General features: G+C 39.7%; 1 protein-coding gene across 2 annotated transcripts in view; it reads right to left on the reverse strand.

Annotated features, from left to right (window-relative positions):
- Positions 1-18,739, reverse strand: part of LOC114650326 (SR-related and CTD-associated factor 4-like) — a 381,518-nt gene that overhangs the window by 213,527 nt on the left and 149,252 nt on the right. The gene's annotated exons all lie outside the window — the stretch shown is intronic.

Below are 18,739 nucleotides of genomic sequence, written 5' to 3' on the forward strand. Positions count from 1 at the left end.
CTGTGGTTCGCTGGAGTCCCAAAGCTTTAGAAATGGCTTTATAACCTTTACCAGACTGATAGATCTCAATTACTTCTGTTCTCATTTGTTCCTGAATTTCTTTGGATCTTGGCATGATGTCTAGCTTTTGAGGTGCTTTTGGTCTACTTCTCTGTGTCAGGCAGCTCCTATTTAAGTGATTTCTTGATTGAAACAGGTGTGGCAGTAATCAGGCCTGGGGGTGGCTACGGAAATTAAACTCAGGTGTGATACACCACAGTTAGGTTATTTTTTAACAAGGGGCAATTACTTTTTCACACAGGGCCATGTAGGTTTGGATTTTTTTTCTCCCTAAATAATAAAAACCATCATTTAAAAAACTGCATTTTGTGTTTACTTGTGTTATATTTGACTAATGGTTAAATGTGTTTGATGATCAGAAACATTTTGTGTGACAAACATGCAAAAGAATAAGAAATCAGGAAGGGGGCAAATAGTTTTTCACACCACTGTATATATTTAGGTGCTACTGCTTTGCATTTAGATCCAGTGTTTGTTTTTTTGGCCAGTTTTTTTTTTGCTATGTATATTTTCCAAACTGCTCAAAGCTTATAATATTACAAATAAGTAACTTGTGCAACAATATTTGCTTTGCTCACCAACCCCCGTGTGGGCCCTACATGCTAGTCATTTCCCAGATCTGCCACTTGCGACAAATCATGCTTTCTTTTGGATAAACACGAATATCCACTTTGTCTTTGATATCTCTGTCTTTCGAAAATATTATCGCTGACAATTCATCACATACTGTATTATATATGTGAGCATGACCTTTCGGATTTATATAGAAATCCAAGAAAACTTTTGTCTGTGTTTTTCAGAAAAATCTCGTGTAAAGTGCGATACTTTTGGACATATGGATTTGTATCCATTATTGGCTGAGAATTTCTAATACGTCTGATCGTTTAACTCTTTCGATTCTATGTTGCATCGCTTCTCCACGATAATAAATATAAACCTGACCGAATCTTCCTCTGTTCCATACACATTAGATAGTCATGTTGATGATTAAAACTCAGCCCTCCATACATCACTAGTCTGTTCCATTCACATTACATAGTCTTGTAACAAATTTAACTCAGCCCTCCATTCAGCACTATAGAAAATACCTTCTTCAAAACACAGGGAGGTCTTTTTAAGTATTCAACTCCAAGGTATAATTCAGCATTGATATCTATTTAAGCAACTGACCAATACCTTGAGAGAGTATTACATAAGACCGGCCTCACTGTGTATGCCCAGGCTTTCTACAACCATTAAAGGACTTACAGAGATGCACTAAATGCCAAGAATGCACATTATGGGAAAATACTAGAGAGTGTCCATGACAACCCAAAAGTTTTGCTCTCTGGTTAATAAAAAGCTTCAACCTACATCTGGCCTAAATACTTCTTCTGAAGACTGTGAAAAATTCATTCACTTTTTCCAGGACAAAATTAAAAACTTAAATAATTAAACTAATAGAAATCCATCCTATTTTTGTATTGTTCCCTGTCTTCTCTCTCCATCTTGCTCCATTTTTTTAAATTTTCACTAGTTTCATCTCCATTTATTAATGGCCTGGGGCCTCATGTATAAACGGTGCGTACGCACAGAAATGTTGCGTACGAACGTTTCCATGCTCAAATTGCGATGTATAAAACCTAAACTTGGCGTAAAGCCACGCACATTTCCATGGTACCTCATACCCTGGCATACGCAATTTCTCCGCTCGGTTTTGCAGACTGGCAGTACCCAGCGTCAAAGCAGTGCTACTGTTCCTGTGTGGTTACCCTTTCTTTCTTAGACCCACATTCCTGACGCGGCTTTATAAATACACTGAAAATAACTGCATATTGTTTATTAGTGTAATGCAATTGTAATTAACCTGTAGCAATATAATGGTCCAGGGAATAGCCATAGTATTCCAAATACCATAACTGCTTTAGCATTGTTACACTCACTGCATCTTCTTTCAGCTGCTCCCGTTAAGGGTTGCCACAGCGGATCATCTGTTTCCATATTACTTTTACTGCACAACTCGGAGTATTTATATCACTGTATCTGAGTGCGGAATCACAGCAGCAGCTGATCGGAAAGAGAATTATCAGTATACAGTTTCAAGCAAACACTACCTCAGCCACGGCAAAACGCATCAAAGCATTTCCTGTATGGACCTCGCGTTTCAGAAACAGTTTCATCCCAAGAACTATAAACACACTCAATCAGTCCATTAAGTGCTCCTTGTAGAACTGTTTGTACTTAAAAGTACAATTACCTCACTGTAAACTTGCACTACAGTTATAATATTGCACAACCTGCGCCACTTTATAAAGCGCGTATGATGACAATATCATTTTTAAGATGAAATGCAGCAAAATATGTTGCTTATAGTATACAGATAAAACTTTAACTTCATTTAAATAATCTGTATTGTTAATAATTAAACATGTGAGGACACAGTGCCGCAGCTCTAGCTAGTTCACGGATAGCTCCTGCCTTGCGCTGTATTATTGCTGGTGCTGACGCAACACTGGAAGGATAGACGGATAGAATAATTAAACATGTGCTACGAAGATATTTCAATGTTCCTTAAAAGTTTTGAAGAATCGCCGTTCTAAGCTTACAGATGGCTTAACGTCTATTACAGAGCTGATTTTGTGATGATTGGGTATTTGGAGAAAGAAAAGTAAGGACAGGAATTGGAGGTTAGTATGTTTGAAAGAGACAGTACTTCTGTAATAAATTATTTCATTGAAGGTCGCACATGGCGCAGCAAGCCTCTTGCATGAAATATGAACAATCACTGCGCTACCGTGTTCCCATGTTTAATAACATGCTTTCATTCCTATCATCATGAAAAAGATATCACGTATACATCTCGGTATTTTAATTATTCAGAGAGCTGTAATATCACGAATGTAATGGATTCTGTGTCCTGTCGGAGAAAGAGAAAGAACGGAAGCACGTAGTGATTCACACACATAGAGCACATAGAAGATCAAACACAAAACAAAGCATGAAACGTGCTACTTGAGAAACTAGTAAAATAAACGATTTTAAGATGAAGTTTATGATGTTCTACTTTAATGACAAAATAAACTACGTGATTAAAGTGGAAATTTCGAGATTAAAGTTGACATTTTGTGCTTTTTTCCCCACTGTGTGCCTATTTTTTTTTTTTCTCTGTACCCTAATAAGCTTTCATATGACACTCAGACGGTCCGCTACAAGTCGCCTTTTCACGCCGACTTTGATATGTGACAACTTCTTTTTTTACTTCGGGCACTGTGCGACTTTGTGAACTTGAGCTTTCGAGTTTCTCCGACACTATGTCACTCGATCAACTTTCTTTTGTTGATTATACCACTGTTTAAACCAACAAATAGTACGTTTTTCCTTTGCCTCCACTTGGTATTCGTTGAAATTCTTATATTTTCCCCCGTGCTTTTCCCATTGTCTTTTCACAGAAGGCTAATTATATTGATTTGCATATTCAAAGAGGCATAATTCTGGGAGGAATTGGGGCAGGACAGAAGGCGCGTGCACGTGCGTTACTTTTCACACTGATCAGGATTTATGTAGTGGAAGAACGTGAAAGTCTGTGTATTCACAGATTCCTGCATCTGGATTTTTCTGTGTGTATGCACATTCCCGCTTTTGTGCTTACGCCATGTTACAGTGTGAACTATACGCACGGCGTTACACATGATGCCCCTGCTCTGTAAGACAAGGCCTACTATGTGTGTACAGAACCGCATCCCCACCACACTCATGCCCTAATCCCAACAATTACAACAAAAACAAATACATGTCTTGACATTGGCTCTGTGACAGCTATTTTGAAAATTGCTTCTGTAACCCAAATGTTAAAAAAAAGTCTTGATGTGGACAATCTGAACAATTTTTGACCCATTTTTCAATTACCTTTTCTGTCTAAAGTTCAAGTGTGCTGTAGCCTCCCAACTCACTAGATTCCTAACTTAATAGACTGATGGATCTCGTTCACTCTGGTTTCAGAACACTGTAGCACAGTACTTTAGGTAGTGATCATCTTATGGCAGCAGACCATGGGAAAACCATCATCTTAATTTTGTTAAACCTTAGTGCAGTATTTGATAATGTAAAGCACAATATTCTACTATCCGGAATGGAGATTTTTATGTAATTCTGACACTATTCTCCAGTGATTTAAGTCTTACCTAACTGATAGGCAAGAGTTTGTTACTTTCAGCAACAGCCAGGTACAGCTCAGTACAAGCTGTACAAACAGTTCGGGGCTCTGTTTTTAGCCCTCTGCTGTTCTGTATCCAAAAGTATCCTCTCGACCAAACTATTCATAGTTGTGAACTGGGTTATTATTTCTGTGCAGATAATACTCTGTGCAAATGTATTTATGCATTAAACATACAAATTCAGAGTTTTCTCAGCTCACAGCTATCCTCAGTGAAATAAAACCTACATGGAATATAACTCTTTAAAACTAAACTGCAACAAAATCAAAGTCCTGCCAAATGGCACTAAAGCTTAGGATCAAAAAAAAAAAAAAAAGAGCTCCTTTCAATCCCTCTTGGTGATATCAGTATTAACATTATTATTCTACAGTACAATAAATCTCAATGTCATTTTTGATTTCTCATTTCTTATTCAACCCACATTCTTCATATTAAAATTTTTTCTTACTTCGACCTCTGTAACATATCCTATTATTGTTCATTTCTTATCTAGCTGAGAAACTGTTTATGGTTTTATTACATCCAACAGTGTTGACAGTTAACTCCCTACAGACAAGTGTCCTATTATCATGATTCCAGTTGTTTAAACCTCTGCTGCTATAGTCCTTCAACAGTCCCACAACAGCAAGCATATTAACACCCATCCTCTCCACCATCACAAGCGTCCTGTGTCTTATACAACTGGATATACACTGTAAAATTCTATTACTAACCTCTATTTCTTCTTCTTCTTCTTTCAGCTGCTCCCATTAGGGATTGCCACAGTGGATCATCTTTATCCATATCTTTGTTCTGCTACACCCAACACCTGCATGTCCTCTCTCACCACATCCATAAATCTCCTCTTACCTGGCAGCTCTATCCTTAACATCCTTCTCCCAATATACTCAGCATCTCTCCTCTGCACATGTCCCAACCAACACAATCTCGCCTCTCTAACTTTGTCTTCCAACCGTCCAACTTGAGCTGACCCCTCTGATGAACTCATTTCTAATCCTATCCATCTTTGTCATACTCAGTGCAAATCTTTGCATCTTTAACTCTTCTACCTCCAGCTCTGTGTCCTGCTTTCTGGTCAGTGCCACCGTCTCCAATCCATATAACATAGCTGGTCTCAGTACCGTCCTGTGGACCTTCCCTTTCACTCTTGCTGATACCCACTTGTCACAAATTACGCCTGACCCTTTTCTCCACCCATTCCACCCTGCCTGCACTCTCTTTTTCACTTCTCTTCCACAATCCCCATTACTCTGTACTGTCGTTTCCAAGTATTTAAACTCATCCACCTTCGTCAACTCTACTCCTTGCGTCCTCACAATTCCACTGACCTCCCTCTCATTTACACACATGCATTCTGTCTTGTTCCTACTGACCTTCATTGCTCTCCTCTCTACAGCATAGCTCCATCTCTCCAGGGTCACCTCCACCTGCTCCCTACTATCATTACAGATCATAATGTCATCAGCAAACATCATAGTCCACGGGGACTCCTGTCTAATCTTATTTGTCAACCTGTCCATCACCATTGCAAGTAAGAAAGTGCTCAGAGCCAACCCCTGATATAATCCCACCACTACCTTGAATGCATCCATCACTCCTACCGCAGACCTCACCACTGTCACACTTCTCTCGTACATATCCTGCATAACTTTTACATACTTCTCTGCCACTCACAACTTCTTCATACAACACCACAGCTCCTCTCGAGGCACCCCTGTCATATGCTTTCTCCAGGTCCACAAAGACGCAATGCAACTCCTTCTGGCCTTCTCTATACTTTTCCATCAACATCTCAAGAGCAAACATCACATCTACGGTGCTCTTTCTTGGCATGAAACCATACTGCTACTCATTACATTTCGATGATATTCTAATTTATTGAGGTGCATCTGTATATGAGTGACAGAGCTTTCAGTTATATAGCATCTAGACTTTGGAACAACCTTCCTAAATTAATTAGACCAGCTGACTCAATTCTTTCAAAAAAAAAAAAAAAAAAAAAAAAAAAAGGCTTAAAAATCAGTTATTTTGGAAGTCATTTAACTTATTCATTATCTGATAATGTGCATATTGTTGGCATGTGGGCATTTTTTATTATATATATATATATACATATATATATATATATATATTTATTGTGGTGCTCGGCCCGGACACAGACAGGCGGACACATTTAAATCACCCAACACACGTTTATTATACTCTTCCATATTTACAATAAGTGCACACACCCCCCAAAGTCCAGGCCAACAACACAATGCCTCTTCCATCAGGCCGCCTCCTTGCCTCTCCTCCAAGACCTTGTCTTCTCGACCTCCCGACTCCAGACAACGAACGGAGGGAGGTGGCCCCTTTTATAATCACCCGGATGTGGTCCAGGTGCCCCCCGACAATATTCTGCCGGCACTCCCCAGTGTGGCGGAAGTAGCAGCTGCTTCCGGGTGTCCCCGATCCTCTTCCCCTCAGTACTTCCGGGTGTGGCGGAAGTGCTGAGGTCCAGGGCATTATAGGCACTGGGGTGCCCCCTAGCGGTGACCACGGGCCCCTACAGGGTTGAGCTTCAAAGCTCTGTACCTGTGGTCCCCATAGCCACCAGGGCGGTCGCCCCCACATGGTCTGGGGGAGGCATAAGCCCTCCTCCGGGGCGTCCCGGCTGGGTCGCCCCTCCCAGCCACCTGTGACTACATATATATATATATATATATATATATATATATATATATATATATATATATATATATATATATATACAGTGGGTACGGAAAGTATTCAGACCCCCTTCAATTTTTCACTCTTTGTCATATTGCAGCCATTTGCTAAAATCATTTAAAGTAATTTTTTCCCTCATTAATGTACACACAGCACCCCATATTGACAGACAAAAAAAAGAATTTTTGAAATTGTTGCAGATTTATTAAAAAAGAAAAACTGAAATATCACATGGTCCTAAGTATTCAGACCCTTTGCTCAGTATTTAGTAGAAGCACCCTTTTGAGCTAATACAGCCATGAGTCTTCTTGGGAAAGATGCAACAAGTTTTTCACACCTGGATTTGGGGATCCTCTGCCATTCCTCCTTGCAGATCCTCTCCAGTTCTGTCAGGTTGGATGGTAAACGTTGGTGGACAGCCATTTTTAGGTCTCTCCAGAGATGCTCAATTGAGTTTAAGTCAGGGCTCTGGCTGGGCCATTCAAGAACAGTCACAGAGTTGTTGTGAAGCAACTCCTTCGTTATTTTAGCTGTGTGCTTAGGGTCATTGTCTTGTTGGAAGGTAAACCTTCGGCCCAGTCTGAGGTCCTTAGCACTCTGGAGAAGGTTTTTATCCAGAATATCCCTGTACTTGGCCGCATTCATCTTTCCCTCGATTGCAACCAGTCGTCCTGTCCCTGCAGCTGAAAAACACCCCCACAGCATGATGCTGCCACCGCCATGCTTCACTGTGGGGACTGAATTGGACAAGTGATGAGCAGTGCCTGGTTGTCTCCACACATACCTCAGTGCAAGACACATGACAACCCGCATGGAGTTTGCTAAAAGATACCTGAAGGACTCTGAGATGGTGAGAAATAAGATTCTCTGGTCTGATGAGACCAAGATAGAACTTTTTGGCCTTAATTCTAAGCGGTATGTGTGGAGACAACCAGGCACTGCTCATCAATTGTCCAATACAGTCCCCACAGTGAAGCATGGCGGTGGCAGCATCATGCTGTGGGGGTGTTTTTCAGCTGCAGGGACAGGACGACTGGTTGCAATCGAGGGAAAGATGATTGCGGCCAAGTACAGGGATATCCTGGACAAAAACCTTCTCCAGAGTGCTAAGGACCTCAGACTGGGCCGAAGGTTTACCTTCCAACAAGACAATGACCCTAAGCACACAGCTAAAATAACAAAGGAGTGGCTTCACAACAACTCTGTGACTGTTCTTGAATGGCCCAGCCAGAGTCCTGACTTAAACCCAATTGAGCATCTCTGGAGAGACCTAAAAATGGCTGTCCACCAACGTTTACCATCCAACCTGACAGAACTGGAGAGGATCTGCAAGGAGGAATGGCAGAGGATCCCCAAATCCAGGTGTGAAAAACTTGTTGCATCTTTCCCAAGAAGACTCATGGCTGTATTAGCTCAAAAGGGTGCTTCTACTAAATACTGAGCAAAGGGTCTGAATACTTAGGACCATGTGATATTTCAGTTTTTCTTTTTTAATAAATCTGCAACAATTTCAAAAATTCTTTTTTTTGTCTGTCAATATGGGGTGCTGTGTGTACATTAATGAGGGAAAAAATTAATTTAAATGATTTTAGCAAATGGCTGCAATATGACAAAGAGTGAAAAATTGAAGGGGGTCTGAATACTTTCCGTACCCACTGTATATAATTCACTAAGCCAGGAGACAAGTAGCCACCCATAGAAAGCACGCTGGAAGGGGCGTGGATTCACTAAACCGCCGACAAGTAAGACGCCAATGGCGCACGCAGGAAGGAGCCACGCCCACCAACTCTTAGACCATTGGATACGACGAAAAAAATCACAGAGCCCACCAACTCGGACGCAACGCCTCGGAAAACATGCCGTCATTTCTGTTTGTCTGTGCCACAGTCCACTTGCAGCTCTGAGCCACGTTGACTTTCATTAGTCAACCTCAGTGGAACCTTAGTTTACACTGAGGCAGCGTCAGAGAGAGACAGAGGCACACACAGGCAGCGCGAGAGAGAGAGCCGCGCACACACAGGCAGCGCCAGAGAGACAGAGACGCACGCACACACAGAGGAAGCGCCAGAGAGAGACAGAGGCACACACAGGCAGCGCGAGAGAGAGAGCCTGATTTAAAATGGCCTTTTGAAGGGGAGCTATGGACCCGCTATACCACAGGAACACATTGCCTTCGAGCCTGCTCTCGCTCACTCTAACGTACCGGCTTTCTCTCTCTCTCTCTCTCTCTCTCCTCACTCGCTCACACACTGCACAGAGAAATGCCCGCAGCACGAGTCTACCCGGAAACCGTTTCAGCCACACTTCCACGCCCCTCGCTACACTGTGAGTGCGATTATTATTTATTTAAAAATCGGCTTTTGAAGGGGAGCTTTGGGCCCGCTATACCACAGGATCACCTGTGACATTGCCTTCACATTGTTTTCCTTTTATTTATGATCCTGTTGAGCAGATCAGACACCCAGGCAAACAACACTGAATAATCAATAGCTGCAACCACTTTGCCCGCCCCAACTCCTCACCTGAGTCGGTTTTGTCTGTGTTCAGCAGTGTTTCCCAAACTCGGTCCTGGTGAACCCCTGTGGCTGCAGGGTTTTGTTCCAACCAGATTCCTAATCATTAATGCCGGTGAAACTCATCCGGGATAAGTCGGTTTTTCAAACGCAGCCGTGTAGCAGATTAGTCTAGCAGGATGTAATAATCCGAGATGAATGCACGCCCTCGCGCTGAGTGAAACGCCAATATATATTGAGTCTACAAAACATGATCAGCAAGTCTTTGATAGGCTGCAACAAAATGATGAAAGAACGGACGCATTTTTTTCACACAAGCTGGGTGGGTGGGTGTTAATTAGTTACTCGAAGGATTTCAAGATTTAATATACACAAGCGGTAACACTGTAAAAGCGGCCCAAACCAGAAAAGACGGCTGGCAAAAAGTTGCTGACAAATAAAACGCGTGTGCATTATACTTACTGAAAGCAGCATTATGGATTTTGCAAATGTTCATTTTTTTTCCCTCTGCTTAAAAAACATTAAAAAAGCAGCGTGATTATGCGGCATATACTACGCCGCGAGTTGGTATGCAGCGTGTAAAACAGTTTGTCGCGGATAATTTGCCTTTTACTTTAAGACGAAGACAATTTCCTATTAGACTTGCCTTTGCGATGACAATTAATAAGGCACAGGGCCAAACTTTCAAAAACATGGCTAGCGGCTCATACGCTCGCACTGATTACGTCCCTGCCCTTTGTACGCCCCCCCCCCCCCCCCCGGTATTACCATGATCGGATGACTTGGTGGATTATATATAGAAAAGCAGCCAAAACCGCAAACTAAAATGAAAAGTCTACGTGACTCACACGTGCATATGGACTGTGCAAAGAGGAAAATTACTCAGGTGACAAGTTGGGGTTGGGCACATGAAATGTTACTTTTCTTGGTGATTTATTACATTTCCGATTTTTCAAATGTTAATTTTCTCCCTGTGCTTAAATATCATTAAAAAAGCGGCCTGATTATGCGGCGTATGGTACGCCGCGGGTTGGCTAGTATATATATAATTTATATTTTAACACATCTAGTTGTTAATACCATGAAATAAAAGCTGAAATTCTGATCTCTTGTCTCGTTCTTCTTTAGATCTCAAACAAAAATGGCTTCATTGCAGTGCAAAAATAAATTAATAGGCCTTGTCACTCCAATACTTTCAGAGTACTGTACTATATTCTCCGCAATGTATTGTCCCACTTTTGCTTGTAAGGCTACTGCGTGCTTTAGTAAACAAAGACACTGTGTTATCAACTGAAGAACAGACTCTTCTTTAGAAAAGACTCTTATGAAATTCATGTAATTTATTTTGTGCTTGTCCAAGACACAATACATGTTTGATTTTGCACTTACTTATACTCTTTAACACAATTGTTCTGTATTTTTCAAGTGGACGTTATTTCCTTACAACCACAATATATATTAATTGGTCACATGAAAATGCACTCTAAAATGAAGCATTTTTTAAAGGCATTTTATTAAAATCAAATAACATTCCATATACGCAAGTCAAGTTTAACAAAACTAGGTTCAAAACAAATCAACCCTCTCCCATGAGAAAGAGAGCTAGACCAACAGAGTAAAACTTTAAACTAGTAAAAATAAGTAAACAGATAAATTAATAAATTAATACAAATAAATAGAATAAAAAAAAGAGGGGAGAGAATCCGCTTCCTCAATGTTACAGCTTATTCTAAAATGTTACTGATTAGATCCTGCCAGATTTTGAAAATGTTTTGTACAGATCCTCTAAGTGAAAATTTGATTTTTTTAAATTTCAGATATGTAACATCAGTTACCCACTGACTTAAAATAAGTGAGTTAGGATTCTTCCAGTTGAGCAAGATAAAGTCAATCTCAGTTTGTCTATCCTTCTCCACTTTAAACCCATCTGGAAGTACACCAAACATAGCCGTTAATGGATTAGCAGGGATTGTGACACCAAGGCTGTCTGAAAGACATTTAAAGAATTTGGTTCTAAATGACGATAATTTGGTGGACGCCCAAAACATATGGCTAAATGCAGCTGGAACATGATTGCAATGTTTTGGCCAATTTTAAATGTGACAGATGTGCTTGATATATAATATTAAGTTGAATAACTGTATCCTTTATGCATATGGAGCTTGAGTGGGTTCTGTGTATTGCTACTATCCATCCATCCATCCATTGTCCAACCCACTGAATCCAAACACAGGGTCACGGGGGTCTGCTGGAGCCAATCCCAGCCAACACAGGGCACAAGGCAGGGAACCAATCCCGGGCAGGGTGCCAACCCACCGCAGGACACACACAAACACACCCACACACCAAGAACACACTAGGGCCAATGTAGAATCACCAATCCACCTAACCTGCATGTCTTTGGACTGTGGGAGGAAACCGGAGCGCCCGGAGGAAACCCACACAGACACGGTGAGAACATGCAAACTCCACGCAGGGTGGACCTGGGAAGCGAACCCGGGTCTCCTAACTGCGAGGCAGCAGTGCTACCACTGCGCCACCGTGCCGCCCATATTGCTACTATCCACTCCTTTTCTGAGATGTTGAGTGAGAGACTCTTTTCCCACAGTATCTTTGATCTTTGAAAGGGAGGGACTTTAAAATGTTTTATTACAGAGATGCTATCTGAGTCAAGACGGCTCAATATTTTTTCCAGAATAGAGGTAGGTGGGAAGTGAGGGAAATTGGGTAGGTTTTATTTAACAAAGTTTCTAACTTGATGGTAGTGAAAGAAATGTGTTGCTGGAAAGTTAAATTTGGAGTGTAATTGTTCGTAGGATGTAAAGACGTTGTCTATGTACAGATCTCTAAGTGATTTAATTTTGAATGTTTTTCCAGACATTAAAAACTGCATACGTTTGAGACGGTGGAAAAAGGTGGTTCTCGTGCAGAGGTGCCACAGATGACAGCTTCTCTATCTTAAAATACTTCCTACATTGGTTCCATATTCTGAGTGAGTGAAGCCCAATTGGGTTGTTAGTATATTGGCAATGACTTGTACTTATTGGTGTACAAAGGAAGGAATATAAAGACATACCACAGGATTTTATTTCTATTGCATACCAAGCCTGTGTATGTTCATCTATTTGTGTCAATGTCCAGGTTTTTATAATAGCTTGGATATTTTCCACCCAGTAATAAAATTGAAAGTTAGGTAGAGCCATGCCACTTTCAGCCTTTGTCTTTGTAGGGTCACCCTTTGGATGTTTTGAACTCCAAATAAATGAGGTTACGGTTGAATCCAATTTCTTAAAAAATGATTTACTGATATATATTGGAATGTTATGAAATAGAAAAAGCAGCTTAGGAAGGATTCACCTTGTCAATGTTAATTCTTCCAGCTAAAGTGAGATGAAGCGTAGACCATCTATGCAAGTCTTGCTTAATTTTTTTCATGCAGACAGCAAAATTTTCTTGATAAAGAGCTTTATGTTTCCCCATGGTATTTAAACTAATCAGCGATGATAAAAGGGAAGGTGCCCAATCTAATATTGTGTGCTTGAGAATTCACTGGAAAGAGTACACTTATATTCAAATTAATTCTGAGACCAGAAATCTTTGAAATTCTGTTAGTGCTGTTAGGACTGCAGGCACATTATTTTGTGAATCTGATATACTGTATACAGTGCCATTTCATCTACATATAGAGAAATTTTCTGTTCAAGTCCTTCTCTGTTAATCCCCTTAATCTCATAAGCATTTCAACAATGAACTGCCAGTAACTCAATGGCAACTGCAAAAAGCAGTGGTGACAAGGGGCATCCTTGTTTAGAACCCTGTTCTAGTTTGAAGTAGTCTGAATTAATGTTGTTAATACAAACTGAAGCTTTTGGACTGTTATACAGAAGTTTGAGCAATGCACAGTTTTTTGGGACAAACCCAAATTTCTCCAATATAGTGAAAAGGTAATTCTATTCAACCATATCAAATGCTTTTTCTGCATCCAACGATGATATCATCTATTGTTTCTAGCATCTGTAAATGCTGCTAATAAAAGGAGAGCTAGCTTAATTAATTTATAAAATTCGGCAGGGTAGCCATCTGGGCCTACTGCTTTCCCACTTTGAAGTGAGTTTATAGCATCTAGTAAGTCTGATAGTGCCAAAGGTTCATCTAGTTCCTCTGCACCGAGAGTATCTAGTTGTGGTATCTGTAATGCATCCAGAAATGCATTAGGTTGTGTTTTGTCTTCTTTAAATGCAGTAGAATATAAGGACTTATAGTAGTCTCTAAATGTGTGCATTACATTTTTACGGTCAATGATTTTGTCTCCGTCTAGGTTGGTGATTTGCTGGGATTACATTGCGAACTTCCTGCTTGTGGATTTGTTCAGCTTGGATCTTATTAGCTTTCTCTCCATTTTCATAGTAATGATGTCTTGATTTTAAAATGAGTTGCTCTGTTTCTTTAGTTGTCAAGAGGTTGAGTTCTGAATGCAGAGCCTGTCTTTTCCTATGAAGTGCCTCATTTTAACACCTGGCATGTTCTTGATCTATTCTAGTGATTTCACTGATTAGCTCTGATACCTTCTTGGTTTCCAATTTACTTCTGTGGGAAAGATATGAGACAATCAGTCCTTTTAAGAAAGCTTTCAGAGTTTTCCCAGAGTATTTCCTACAGAAACCTCTGAGGATGCAAGTCTCTTAAAAAAAAATCAATTTGCTTGGATATAAATTCTGTATAGTTCTTGTCTGCTAATAAAAGTGGGTTACGACGTCAGCTGCAAGATGAGTATGTGGGGCATAATGATTTTAGCTCCATGATCATGGTCGGATATAACAATAGCGTCATACAAGATTTAAACATAGGTAAGAAATTGTTTTCTATAAAGAAATAATCTATTCTTGAGTAGCAGTTTTCTTTGTAAAGCTGGAATGGAATATTAGGCCAGTCCAGTCTCTGTGCAGCCGAAACTGATCCTTGGTTAATAAGCGAATCTCCTGTAAAAATACTATTTTAGCATTTAGACCCGTTAGGTGAGAGAATACTTTCTCTTTAATTCGTGATTCAGCCCTTTTAACATTCCAGCTCACAAAGTTAACTGTTCCGTCATGGAGACATTGCTTCTGAACTTTTATTGTCATTTTATAGCCTTAACCAAAGATAAGGCAGCTTTGACCTTAATTTCCAGTTTTCTCTGGAGTTATTGTCATGAAGCCTATTGTTACTTTGGCACTTATAATTAAAAGGATAGATTAGAGATAGGTACACTCTTTCTCTCTGCTAGTACCCCCACCCCCCTCCCCCATTTTGCCTCTCCACATGAGGCTAGACCCCACTTCACAAAGTCCCAGTCCTCTGACATATCTAGAGAAGCACATTTTACACATTTAAAACATTATCTAGCCCATTCTTGTATTTTATAATGTAGCTTACGTGTACTGAAGACCCATTACTATGAAAAGCCTTAAAACTTACTCTAGCTAAAAAAAGTACCTTGAGAATAGATACATAGTGCAAAATAGGGTACCCATGTTGTTTAAACAAAGGGGAAAAAAACTTTTAAAAAGGAAACCAGCTGCACACTTTACTCCATCGCACGTTCACTTCTGCTGACACCTTTCAGACACGGGGTATGGACTTGGAAAGTCATTGTTAAGCATCGTTATTGACATTGAGTGCTGATGCTTAGATGTGAATTGGTGTCTGTTCCGCATAGAATAACTGAACACATCATGTGTACAACTGCTTACATTTGTTCCCTAAAATAATAAACTTTTTTCATTATATCACAAAGATATTGCCTGCTGCTGCTGGACTGATAACGCACATATATGCTTAAATGAGAGAGAGAACCTTGTAAGAACTCCAGGGGGTACAAGTGACAGAACAGTGGAATTAGCCACATTACATCGACTGTTGGAGAGGTGGCCCTAAAAAGGATTTTTTAGTTTCTTGAGCAGCCACTTCACCAAGCCACCCTTATGTTTAACTTCCAGCTCAATCATCCTTTTACCCGTACAAGCATACCATCCAGCTCTGCCTCACTTGGAGTCAGAGGCAACCCCTATCTCACTCCATTTCCCCAGATATGTGAGGTGAGCTGACCTAGGTGCATGATTCACATTGGTGACTCACCGGCAGCTACACATCGGGGCTGATAGATTCCAGGAGACAGCAGACGCATCCAAACAGCTCTCTCTAACTGCTGTGTCAGGATGCAGGGTGATAATTCTGTCGGAGTATTCATTAGGAAGTGACATCACAAATGCCTATATCCCGTAAATTATTCACACATGTGCAATGCAAATCAGGCAGGCAGCAAAGATAAGGCTAACTGAAATAACTAGGGCACCAAAAGATTGTGGATAGTTTTAAAAACAGTTTGTCATACATGTTGTCCTTTACATAAATATTCCATGAAGTATGCAAGTAAGGTTGTAATTATTTATAATTGATATAGAAAAATGTTCCTTTTTAGTTAATTAATTTGTACTAATTAATCTGCTAATTGAAATACTTTGTTTCGCTTTTCACTAATACTGAAGCAGTGTTCAACAATGTGCTGTCAAAAGGTTTTTTTTCCATTGAAAAAGTATGATACCATTTAAATTGAAAATAAATGCAAATATCTGTTGTATTCCAAGAAATTACGGACTTTTATATTCATTCAAGCTGTATTTGGCTATCCATGACTTTTCTAGGAATGACACACCAAATGTTGTAGCCTTGGCCACATAAGTGTTAATGCAACACATCAAGGCTTGCCTGTTCAGAGGACGCGCACACAGGAATTTAGATTACACATATTGTACAATCTCAGTTTATAGATACTGCTGTAAATTACAACTGAACTTTATTTTATACTTCAATATTTACTGACTACAGAAAAGGGGCAAATTTGTCAGTACCTCTGCGTGAAAAAACAAGAACCCACAAGTGGTAATCATCTTTGTTTATTCCGTATTTAAAAAAAAATATATATCAACAGAATATTTCAAATCAGGGCTCACAGAAGACCACTTTGAATAGTCCCATGTTTTGCTCTTAGTCATTCTTGGGTGCTTATAGCTGTGTGGTTTTGGGTCATTATCCAGTTGGGAGTATCCATAACCTGAGACTAAGACAGTGCTTTCTGACACCGGGCAGTACATTGAGATTTCATTGTCCCCTGCACAGAGAAAAGGCATCCTGTGCCAGACACAATAAAACTGCTCAAAAACATAACTAAGCATCCTCAATGTTTCACAGCAGGCACGGTTTTCTTTAACAGCTTCATTTTTTCATCTGTGGAAATAAAGCTGAAGTGACTTGCCAAAAAGCTCCAGTTCTGCTGTTATGTGTCAAAGGGTATTGTGGCTTGTTGATAGGGCTGGGCAATAAAATGTTAAAGAAAATTATCACAAAATAACTTTTCCTCGATTGAAATACAAGACATGGTCAACAAAAAAAAATCAACTGAATTCATACCATCCATGTTTTAACAGACAACATGAAAAAACAATGATACTGTAATTAGAATGGCACCATTTCAAAACAATCATGTGGCTAGAATATAGTTCCAGCCATGTCAGGTTAGATTCAGGCACACAATTCCGAACATAGTAGCAGCTGGCAAGCAGCAGCCATGCCCTATGGAGTTAACTTGCATTTGAAAAATCCACTCAAAATGTCAGTTGCACTTACAAAATGTGTTTTACTTGCACATGGACTATTGACAGTAGTCAAACTTGATAGTACCCACCACCACGTCAGCAGTGGAAGCGAAATAAAAAAGAAAATGATGACAGGTAATGTTAACAAAAACTCAAAGCAGAATTATGGAAAAAGACACCCAAAGGGACACAGCTTAAGGCTCAAAAGATGACAACATTGTTGAAAAGAAGGGTCCAAGGATTCAGTAGTGACAAGATATTTTGGCTATTTAACTCTTTCAGGGCAGATGTTGACTTTTGTCGAAATTCAGGGATAGACGACTATAATCAGCTATGAACTGTGACAAAACTCGTATTTATGTTTTAGTTTGACTCTCTTTAAAGTTAGCTTTGATGATTTGACCGAGATTTCCTGTGTGTCCATGAGTAGCGAAGAGCAAACAACCCCTCAAATGGCATCAACATCTGGCAGAAAGCAAAACACTTTGGACAATGCTTTGCATATCATATCGACAAGTCGATCTGGAGATCGAAAAGGAAAGTGAGGGGCACCCGCTCTCATTAATATAATGGAAAGCAGCGGATATGAAAGTCCAAATATCAGTTGTGACAGAACACCCATAAACAATGATCTCTAGGATGTCATATGCAATATCTTTGTGCTCTCCATTTTTACTGCTGTCTGCTGTGGATTCAAGGCTGTCTCTGGGCTCTGCAATCTTCAGAAGGCTGTGTGCGAGACAGTATATGCATGTGTCCTAACTGCTTCAGCCAATTATTATATGAATTCTATATGTAATGTAAATTCTCTTAAATTTCCCAGACTCTAGCTCCCGCCCACACAAATGTTAACTGTCCACAACACTGAAAATCAGTCCCACAAGTCCAGCACTGCAGACTTCTACCTAGGAGCATAAGCTGACCACAATTGAGGGAATATCTCAATTTTGTTTATGTTCTCCTTCATTTACATTTGAAAGCTGCTTGAATCTGTACTGAGGATATATACATAATGGGTTTTTTTCTATTTATTTTTAGGTTTGCTTCCCAAAAATTTAAAACTGTTTGAAACTATACAAAGCAAAGGACACAGTATAGAGGCAGTTTTTTTTTTAGATTTTATTTTGTACAGTATTAACACCTACTATTTATTTTGAACTGACCAAATTATTCACTTTGATTTCTCCTGTAACACATGGAAGACTTGAAAGCTTTTTTTAGTTTTAGATTTAAAATTTTAGAATTAAGATTTTATTTATTTAGAATTGACCAACAAAATAGTGTGTTCTTCTGTAAGACTTTTGACTGGTCAGAATTGAGACTTTTGTATTACCTACTTTTATTTATTAGGAATTGACGAAAGAATGTAGTTGTGCATTTTGTTTTGTGTTTTCCTGTAATATTTGAAGTGTTTGACTGGTCAATTCCCTAATTCAATCTAATTGAATCCCAGCATGCATGCATACATACATACATACATACATACATACATGCATACATGCATGCATACATGCATGCATACATACATGCATACATGCATACATGCATACATACATACATACATACATACATACATAGATAGATAAGTGAGTTAAAATCTTTTTACAGAATAAATCTACCTGAACTATGC

This window comes from Erpetoichthys calabaricus, chromosome 4, assembly GCF_900747795.2.
Source record: "Erpetoichthys calabaricus chromosome 4, fErpCal1.3, whole genome shotgun sequence".
NCBI classification, from domain to species: Eukaryota; Metazoa; Chordata; class Cladistia; order Polypteriformes; family Polypteridae; genus Erpetoichthys; species Erpetoichthys calabaricus.